At 34.7% G+C, this 11,205-nt stretch overlaps 1 non-coding gene across 1 annotated transcript; it reads left to right on the top strand.

Annotated features, from left to right (window-relative positions):
* Positions 1–478: 478 nt before the first annotated feature.
* On the top strand, positions 479–585 carry LOC141681769 (small nucleolar RNA R71). The gene has a single exon (XR_012559193.1). It is a non-coding gene; the product is annotated as a small nucleolar RNA R71 (small nucleolar RNA).
* The last annotated feature ends 10,620 nt before the right edge of the window (positions 586–11,205 follow it).

The raw sequence follows: 11,205 nt of genomic DNA on the forward strand, positions 1-11,205 counted from the left end.
CTGATATGGTTGCTGAACAGCATTCTGATTGTTGCTCCAGCTGAAATTGGGATGATTTTTGTTATTAGAATGATAGATAGCTGGCACAGGCTGCTGCGGTCGCTGATAATTATTCACATACTGAACAGATTCATTAACGAGAGAACACTGATCCGTAGCATGAGAGCCTGCACAAAGCTCACAGACCATAGCTATCTGATTGACTCTATAGTTGGCTAAAGAATCGACCTTCAAAGACATCGGTTGGAGCTGCGCTGCAATAACTATAGCTGCATCGACTTCCAGAATACCTGCTACCTTCCCAGGCATCATCCTTTGAGTTGGGTTTTGATGCTCGTTTGCAGCCATAGTTTCAATAAGATTATAGGCCTCAGTATAGCTTTTGGCCCACAAGGCGCCTCCAGCTGCTGCATCGAGCATGGGCCAAGATTGGGCCCCCAAACCATTATAGAAACTAGTGATCACCATCCAGTCAGGCATACCATGATGGGGACACTTTCTCAACATCTCCTTATAGCGCTCCCAAGCTTCGCACATAGATTCAGTTGGTTGCTGCGCAAACTGAGTAAGAGCACTCCTCATAGCCGCCGTCTTGGCCATTGGATAAAACTTCACCAAAAACTTTTGCGCAAGATCTTCCCAAGTAGTGATGGACCCAGCTGGTTCAGAATGTAACCAGTCCTTAGCTTTATCCCTCAGAGAGAATGGGAAAAGCCTCAGCTTGATAGCCTCATCAGTAACACCATTATATTTGAAAGTACTACAAATCTCGATAAAATTCCTGATATGCAAGTCAGGGTCTTCAGTAGCAGCACCTCCGAAAGAAACAGAATTCTGTACCATCTGAATAGTGCCCGGCTTGATTTAAAAAGTATTAGCCTGAATAGCCGGATGAAAGATGCTTAACTGAATGTCATCAATTTTAGGCCGAGAAAAGTCCATAAGAGCTGGGTCTACTACTGGAACTATACGATCACCCATGATTATCGGTTCTTTCTACTCACTCTCTTTATCCGAATCTTCAAAATCTATCTTTACCGGAATATCAAGAACTGAGTCTGTCTCCTCAGCCGTATCTAGAGTTCTCTTGCGAGTACGAGAACGTGTTTGCATAAACGCTCGCTAGAGTACCTGAAACACAACTGGAAATAATAAGTAACATGTCTTAATCAATGAGTCCTAATGACCACTTATGGTAAGTATATAAACTAAACAAATACGCCGAGTCCGCGGGAACGGCACCAAAAACTTGTTAGGCACAAAACATGCGCTAATAATTCACGCAAGTATATGCGTTCGCAAGTAATATAGAATAATTTCTAGTTCGTTCCCACGGAGACTCAGACTAATTATATTTTAATTAACACTCATTCACCAATGTATGATTACTTTTCAATGTCAAGACAATAGCTCTTTAGGTTGATTAACTAATTATTAACTACACTTAACTACGAGAATAAAGCACTTAATTAACACTAGAATTAACAATATCAAACACACATGAGATCATAACTTCATTATTACTTCCTTCAATGGTTATTGTTATTACCCTTTGCATGTAACGGTGATGATATTAATCGAATAATACGAAACTGATAAAAGCCAACTTTTGTTGTACTAATACCATTCTACCAAACATCCACAATTAAGATAGAAGTTGAATAGGCATCAATTATGTTGAGACCCTATGTGTCTACAGAATTTGACAACATAACGATTTAAGCACAAGTTATTCATTAGGAGAGAAGTCCAAGCCATCAAAGCCTAAAGCTAAAGCTGATAAAAGGAAATCAGTATCTAAGGCACCTAAATCACAAATATTGATAGATCCAATCTATACAGTAGCCTAAGCTTTTGATACTGATGAAATAACTAAAGAAGATAAAGTCAGTCAAGCTCATCAAAGAAGAAAGATTCATGGAGTTGACTGGGCTGAGAAACTTAAGTTAACCTCTGACACTACTCAAGTTAATGGAGAAGCAAATGTTGTTGTTCAACCAATTACAACCTCTGATACTACAATATTGTTGATTCTTCAAACCCAATTCAAGCTGAGTTATCAAATCCTGATTCTGAAAATATAAACTCTGATAAGCCCGAACTTACTTTTGAAGAGAAAAAGAAATTACTATGGGGAAGCAAGAAACCTGCACCTAGAAGAGATTCCTCTAAAACATTAAAGAAAATTTACATTGGGAGTTCTCATGCTAGAAAACCTGAAATCACAAGTGGTCTAGGAATGTTAAATGTTGATCCATTGGTAGGCGATGCTTTGATTCTAAAGAAGCATGCACATATGACAAAAATTGGAGACAATGTGATGCTTGAAGACTTACAGAAGATCATATCAGTACAGATTGTTATTGATCTTGTTAGAGAGAAATTGGTCTATTCTTTGGAGTCTGGGAGAAGGTTGAGGTTGACACAAGAACATTTAAGAGACAAACCATGGCAGAAATTAGAACTTGTTACTATAATTCTCAAGGTAACCAATCATGTAACTGCTAGATGGTCTACATTTATAAAGAACCTGATACAGTAGAAGTAGAGAGGAATGCCTTACAAATCAAAGTACATTCCAAAGTACATTGATCAAACTGAATACGCTGTTGATATGAATGCCCGAGGAGCTAAGATAGAAATGAGTCTAGGAAGGCAAGTTTTAACTTTTAATCCAAATGGAAAGAAGATTGGATTTCTGGAACTCGATGATCTATCTATTGGAAATTCAAAGCTACATGACCTCAGGGCTGCCATCTACCAGAATGATGAATTAACAGAAGAGCTGAAAGAACACAAACAGAGGACACAATTGTATTTGGATGTAATGGAAGAAAATATGCTGAGGAAGTTTTTTGAAGAAGCTACAAACTGTGTTAGAGTTTAGAATAAAGTTTGTAACTTTTGGGAAATTTACGTCTGTATTATATCATATTTATAATAAATTATATGTGTTAATGTGTCATTTATGTGGAATTAAGTGTCAAACCCTAATTGCTATGTGTTACGTACATTCTGTGTCGTTCTGGTATTTTTAAGATATTTTTCAGATATTTCATTTTGCATTCATAGCTTTCCTTTCAAACGTTTTACGACCCGAACCATGATTTTAAAGTAGGTATTTCAAATAAAATAATGGGCCTTATTTTTCATCAAACAGCTTTTACCATCGCATTATTCTGAACATCTAGGCATTTTATAAATTTTCTCGTTTGGCGAAAAATGACTTTTCCGGGCCCCATTGGGTGTTAAAAACCCCACAAAAATCACATTTTTATATTTATAAAATTATAAAACTTTTATTTATACCATTTCTTTGTATTTTTGCACTATTAACAATTTTTGGGAAATTTTGGCATATATATTGCATATATAAAATATTTATAAATTAAATTTTAATACTCAAAAAAATTATAAAATTAGGGGCCTATTAATTTTAAAAAGTGTAAAATTAGGGCCTTAATTTTATTTAGGAGTATTGTAAGATATATTTGTGATGTCATGTCTAATAGTGATTTGTGTTTAGTTTTCAGATCTTAACTAACAGGATAAATCAGGACTTAACTGAAAATCAGTACTTATACTGAAGTCAGAATTTAAGATATCAGAACTTAAGATATTAGAAGATATTTATCAGGAGATAATATCAGGACTTAAGAAGACGTTCAGATAAGGAAGGCGGTTGATTGAAGGAAAGAAGATCAAGACAAACACAAGAAGAGATATGCATGGAGAAGAATTCTATAAAGAATAGAATACTTGGAAGAAAAGATAACTAGTTGATATATTTTAGGATGTAGACTTATGTTCGATATCAATTAAAAGTTTATCTTGTAACTGTGTGTCTATATAAACACAGCATAGGGTTTACACCATAAGTGTTATCATAATCGAGAATATTATTCATTGTAACCCTAGCAGCTCTCATGATATTTGTTCATCACTGAGAAAGAACGGTTCTATTGTAATATTGTTTCATTAATAAGATTATTCTGTGTTTCATACTTGTGTTCTTAATTCGATTTGATTGTACTAGACACTGTATTCAACCCCCTTCTACAGTGTTTGTAACGCCCTCCAAACCCGGGGTATAAGTCTGGGGGTTACTAGCTAATCACCAAACCTGTACAATGATTAACAAATAATAAAGAAATGAAATTAAACCCCTTTAGACACTAATCAGGATCTTCTTAGGTTGAAGTATGAAAACAAGAACCACTAACTACTTTATTACAAAACTAAATTCAAAATCTCACAAGCTCTCTTTATTACAGACCATTGTCTAATTCATTTTGAACTAAGTTCAACTTTTATTCAAACAGACACACTATCTATCAACACTCCACCTGTTCGAGAAACTCAAAGCTTTCTTCCTGGATTGGGATCAACACCTTGGGTATGAGAGGATCTCGAGGCTTGACCCGCTTCTTTACCACTCGAGTCATGATGGGTTTCATATTCCTTCTTAACTGAAAACAATAACATGAATAACAACAAAAAGGGGTGAGCCAAAAATTGCTCCACAAGTCCACAAAATATAAACAGTGTTAAAGCATTTTAAATGAATCCGTAATCCCGGGTATATCTGCAAAGTTATAACCCCCACGAGAATAGAAAGAAGGCCATTACTGGCGAGTACAAATGAACTAAACTGGACAGAAGTTCGCATCTATATTCTGCTGATCAGTCAGAATATAATGCAGATCTATATCTTAATATATAGATCCAGTCGGGTACCCAGGCACTATGGTCCATGTCGAGGCACCAGTCAAATCTCGGTCCTCAGGATTAAGACACACTCAATCCCAAAAAAATAGCATTATCCAGTCCATCGCTTAGCAACCGAAACAATCGGTATGCTTTGATATATTCTAAACACCAGAATATATCAATCTCGATGTATCATCAATGGGATATGAATCAGGAATTCAAAGGAAAGTAGAAATTAAGAATAGAAATGAAATATGAACAAAGGAAGAGCAAGTGTGTATCAGTGAATAAGAACAAGAATCAAAAGAGTGCAAATATGATAAACATCTGAAAAAATGTCACTATTCTGAAAGTAGAATAGGGGAAAAACTTGCGTTTTGCGCGACTCACTGCAATTAGATCACTTTCGCCTATCACCTTTGACTAATAACGACTCAACCTACCTGGCTGGCTTAGCTTCTGTTAGTAAAATAGACTGGTTAAGTCATTTCGTACTTCAATTGTATCTTGAATCGACTTCACACCGTTCCTAACATCTACCCGTGCGCTTATGACTGACTCATGTTATTATTTATTAGCAAATAAGACTCAATTAACCACGTACTACACATAAGTACATAAGCACATAATCATTTTTATAGTTAAAATAATTTTTAAAACCAAATTCGACTCGCTCATCGCTCAACTGATCGTTATCTGACTCGTTTCTCATTTTTCCGGAATTTTTCGGACTCGTCTCGGCACGCATTACGACTGATAATCAAACAAGTAACAAAATCAACTAATTTTTAGAAGAAATTAAGCTTTGATATTATTTTTAATGAAAAGAATTCAATTTCTGAGTCAACAGGCTTTCGTTTCACTCGAATCAGACTAACAGTTGAATTATTATCAATTAAACACTGATAATTCCAATTTTTATTCACTATAAATAATTATTACTAATTTTTAAAACTCAAAAATAATTTTTAAATCATTATTTAAGAAAAATCAGAATTAAAAATGATTTTTCTATAATTTTTGGAATTAAAATGAATTTATTATGATTTATTGAAAATTATTTGATTAATTATCAAAATAATTAATCATTTTTAAATAATTAATAAATAGTTAATAAATAATAAATAAATAATAAATAATTAAGAAAATAATTCAATCTGATTTTTAGAAAATAATTTAGAATTATTTATAATATAAATCAATTAATTAAATAATTAATTAATTAATTTGTAAAATAAATAAATCTGATTTTCAAAATTAATAAAATTAAATTAAAATTAAAAATCCAGAACCATATGTCAGAAACCAACCATCTGACAAAACAGATCAAAACCGGGTTGACAAACGGGTCAACCGGGTCACCATCCGGGTCATGAAGAACATGACCGGATTTTTCCAGAATCCGGCCACCGGCCCGGATTCCGGCGAGTCAAAATCAGGCAAAAAACAACACCGTTTGGTGTGATTTTTACTGGGTTTCAATTCCACACAACTGCAGCAACTCAACTACGGCCAAAACATGCCAAAAACATCACTGAAACTTTATCTCCGATCAAAACCATCATGAACTCCGGCCAAAAAATCGAATTTGCAGAATCGTACATGAAATTGAACGTTTAATAGTGCAAATCAAAGCTAAGAACATATACAATCATAACCCTAACCTTTCAGGAACCACAGATTCACAGAAATCATCGAGTTGTATTTTGAAAATCTGACATAAACCCTAGAAATCGAATTCATCGATTTAAGTATCGTTTGTTCAATTAATTAGTACCAATCGATTGCTTGCAACACAGAGAATCTATATCAGTCATCAAAATCACTCAACAACCCCTAGAACTAAAATCCCCAAATCACAACTATGAACCCTAGAATCTAAATTGATCGGAATCACTGCTTGATTTCTTGACCCGAATTACAAACCCTAACCCGACTGCAGAAAATTTTGGGTATTTTTCTGATTTTTAATTAATAATTATGATTAATTAAATAAAAATTAGGCTATTAATAGTAGTAAAATTAATACTCCTAATTAAAATTAAGGCCCTAATTCTACACTTTTTAAAATTAATAGGCCCCTAATTTTATAAGTTTTGAGTATTAAAATTTAATTTATAAATATTTTATATATGCAATATATATATGCCAAAATTTCCCAAAAATTGTGAATATTGCAAAAATGCAAAGAAATAATATAAATGAAAGTCCTATAATTTTATAAAAATAAAAATGTGATTTTTGTGGGGTTTTTGACACCCAATGGGGCCCGGAAAAGTCATTTTTCGTAAAATGAGAAAATTTATAAAATATCTAGATGTTCAGAATAATGCGATGGTAAAAGCCGTTTGATGAAAAATAAGGCCCATTACGTTATTTGAAATACTGGCTTTAATATGACAGTTTGGGTCGTAAAACGTTTGAAATGAATGTGATGAATGCACAATAAAATATCTGAAAAATATCTTGAAAATACAGAAATGACACAGAATGCACATAACACGTAACAATTAGGGTTTAACAGATAATCACACAGAAATGACACATTAACACACCTTATTTATTATGATTATGATATAATATAAACGTAAATTTCCTAGTCGTTACAGTGTTTGTGACCTAACAAGTGGTATCAGAGCAGTCTGTTAACACATTAAAGATCCAAAACAATCATGTCTGAAGAAGAGAAAACTCCAACCAAGCCCACCAAAACTGAAGAAACTCCAAAGACTCAAATCCATAATTGATATGAGACTAATCAGCCAAAGATAAATCATGTTAAGTTTGTAGCTAAATCTGTAAAGTTTGATTCTGAAAAGATGATAGATATTGAGACAGAAGTTAAGGCAGAGTCAACTTCTGACAAATTGAAACAGGATAAGCCAGCTGAAGTTAACATAGGCTTAATGACAAGGAAACAGCTTAAGTATAAGCTGAAAGATATTAAGGATGTAAACAAGGTAAAGCCACCTAGAAAAAATAGGAATGGAAAGGAAGGTGTGAATAAAAGCAATAATTTTATGCCTGTTCCTAATGCTCCTAGAAAGAAATGCTATAACTGTGGAAATTCTAACCATCTGGCTTCTCTTTGCAGGAAGAATAAGAATATAAACTCCTTACCTTCTAAGTCAGGAGTTAAGAGTCAGTCTATTAGGTTTAAGCCACAAAATCCTTGTTTTCATTGTGGTAGTTTATGGCATTCCATTTATACTTGTAAGGAATATCATAGTTTGTACTATGATTATTATCAAATAAAACCTTCTTCAAAGAAAGTTAGAATTATTCCTTCTAGTGTAAGTTCTGATGCAAAGTCTGATACCGTAAATTCTGATAAGAAAAATGTTAACATAAACTCTGATGTTAAATCTGCTGCAAATGTTAACAAACTTAATAAAGCCAAAGGATCCAAGCAAGTCTGGGTCCCTAAAAATAATCATTAGTGGTCTTTGTGATTGCAGGGCAACAGGAAAAACATCCTAGTTCTGGACAGTGGATGTTCAGGACATATGACTGAAAATAAAGCCCTGCTATCAGACTTTGTGGAGAAAGCTGGCCTAGGAGTTTCTTATGGAGATGGCAACATGGGAAAAACTCTGGGATATGGCAATATCAGTCTTGGGAATGTCATCATTAAAAAAGTAGCTCTAGTCTCAGGACTTAGACACAACCTGCTGAGTGTTAGTCAAATCTGTGACAAAGGTTATCATGTGGATTTCTTTGAAGAACACTGTGAAGTTGTAAGCAAATCTACAGGCAAAGTTATTCTAAAGGGTTACAGGCATGGTAACATTTATGAAGCCAAGCTTTCAACAAGTTCTGATGGTTATGCAATCTGTCTGTTAAGTAGAGCATCAATTGAAGAAAGCTGGGATTGGCACAAGAAACTCTCTCATTTAAATTTCAATAATATAAATGAACTAGTCAAGAAAGATCTTTTGAGAGGACTACCAAAATCAGTATTTGCTCCTGATGGCCTTTGTGATTCATGTCAAAAGGCAAAACAAAGAAAATCCTCATTCAAGAGCAAGACTGAATCTTCAATTCTTGAGCCTTATCACCTACTAAATGTTGATCTATTTGGTCCAGTGAATGTCATGTCTATTGCAAAGAAGAAATATGCTATGGTCATAGTAGATGAGTTTACCAGATACACATGGGTGTATTTCTTGCACACAAAAAGTGAAACTGCATCTATCTTGATTGATCATGTCAAATAACTGGACAAATTGGTCAAAGACTTTGTGAAAATCATAAGAAGTGATAATGGCACTGAGTTCAAGAATTTGATTACGGAAGAGTTCTGCAAAGACCACGGAATAAAGCAGAATTTTCTGCTCCTAGAACTCTACAGCAAAATGGAGTTGTTGAAAGAAAGAATAGAACTCTTATTGAAGCTGCACGAACTATGCTTGGTGAAGCAAAGTTACCAACCTACTTTTGGGCTGAAGCTGTGCAGACTGCTTGTTTTACTCAGAATGCAACACTTATGAACAAGCATGGAAAGACACCATATGAGATGGTGAAGAAAAAGAAACCAAATCTGAAGTACTTTCATGTATTTGGATGCAAGTGTTTTATTCTTAAGAGTCATCCTGAACAGCTATCCAAATTTGATATAAAAGCTGATGAAGGAATCTTTGTTGGATATCCACTTTCCATGAAAGCCTTCAGAGTCTACAATTTAAGAACAAGGGTTGTCATGGAATCTATCAATGTCTCTTTTGATGATAAGAAGATTACTGGACTTGAAGATTTCAATGACCATGATCAGCTGAGATTTGAGAATGAAGCTTTAAATTCTGATTCTGTAAATTCTGATAGTCAAAATCCTGATACTGCAAACTCTGATGGGTTAAACTCTGATGTTATTGAAACTGTGGTGACTGCGCCAAAGGAAAATGCATTTGTGCAGGGGGAGCATATTGAAGATCCAACCACATCTCCAGAAGCATCAGAACCTAGAACAGGATCTTCAAGTTCTGATTCATCAAGTTCTGATGGGCCAAGTTCTGATAATTCTGGAAACTCAAATTCTGAAGGATCCAACTCACAGAGTATAATTTCAGGGGGAGCATCAGAAAATTTTGATGGAGACAGCATGGATCATGGGGGAGCATCCAGTTCTAGAGATAACCTTCCATCTGCAAGGAAGTGGACTAAAGCACATACACCTGACTTGATTATTGGAGATCCTGAAGCAGGTATAAGAACTAGAATAGCAACATCAAATGAATGTCTCTATCACTCTTTTCTTTCTCAGACTGAACCAAAGAAAGTGGAAGAAGCTCTTCAAGATGCTGATTGGGTGCAAGTAATGCAGGAAGAGTTAAATGAATTTGAAAGAAATAAAGTATGGACCCTAGTACCAAGACTAAAGAACAGATCAGTTGTTGGTACAAAGTGGGTGTTCAGAAATAAAATTGATAGTGATGGCATAATTATAAGGAATAAAGAAAGGCTAGTTGTAAAAGGATATTCTCAACATGAGGGAATTGATTATGATGAAACATTTGCACCAGTTGCTAGATTGGAAGCCATTAGAATATTTTTGGCTTATGCTGCTCACAAAAAGTTTACAGTCTTTCAAATGGATGTAAAAAGTACTTTTCTTAATGGAGAATTGGAAGAAGAAGTATATATTGAACAACCTCCAGGTTTTGTAGATTCAAAATTTCCTCATCATGTCTACAGACTTGATAAAGCACTTTATGGCCTTAAGCAAGCTCCAAGAGCATGGTATGAGACATTAGCTCAGTTCTTCTGGAAAGTGGATTTAACAGAGGGATAATTGACAAAACTTTATTCTATCTCAACCATGGAAAGGACTTACTTTTGGTGCAGATATATGTTGATGATATCATTTTTGGTTCTACAAATGACAGACTTTGTAAAAGGTTTTCCAAGCTCATGCAGTCAAGATATCAAATGAGTATGATGGGAGAACTTAGCTATTTTCTGGGCCTTCAAGTCAAGGAGAATGAAGAAGGAACTTTTATTTGTCAATCTAAGTACACCAGAAATTTGTTGAAGAAATTTGGAATGCAAGACTGTTCAAGTGCATCCACTTATATGGCCACTGCAACAAAATTGGATAAGGATACTGGTACATCAGTATATATTACTGATTACAGAGGTATGATTGGCTCATTACTCTATCTAACTGCATGTAGACCTGATATCATGTATGCTACCTGTCTTTGTGCAAGATTTCAAGCAGATCCAAGAGAACCTCACTTAACAGCTGTGAAAAGAATTTTCAAGTACCTTAAGGGTACAGCTGATCTAGGATTGTGGTATCCTAGGGAATCAGACTTTAAGCTAATAGGTTACTCAGATGCAGATTTTGCAGGGTACAAAATGACAGGAAAAGCACAAGTGGAAGCTGCCAATTTCTTGGAGGCAGATTAGTTTCTTGGTTTAGCAAGAAACAAAAGTCAATTTCCACATCAACTGCAGAGGCAGAGTACATTGCTGCAGGAAGCTGTTGTGCACAGA

This window comes from Apium graveolens, chromosome 8, assembly GCF_009905375.1.
Source record: "Apium graveolens cultivar Ventura chromosome 8, ASM990537v1, whole genome shotgun sequence".
Classification (NCBI taxonomy): Eukaryota; Viridiplantae; Streptophyta; class Magnoliopsida; order Apiales; family Apiaceae; genus Apium; species Apium graveolens.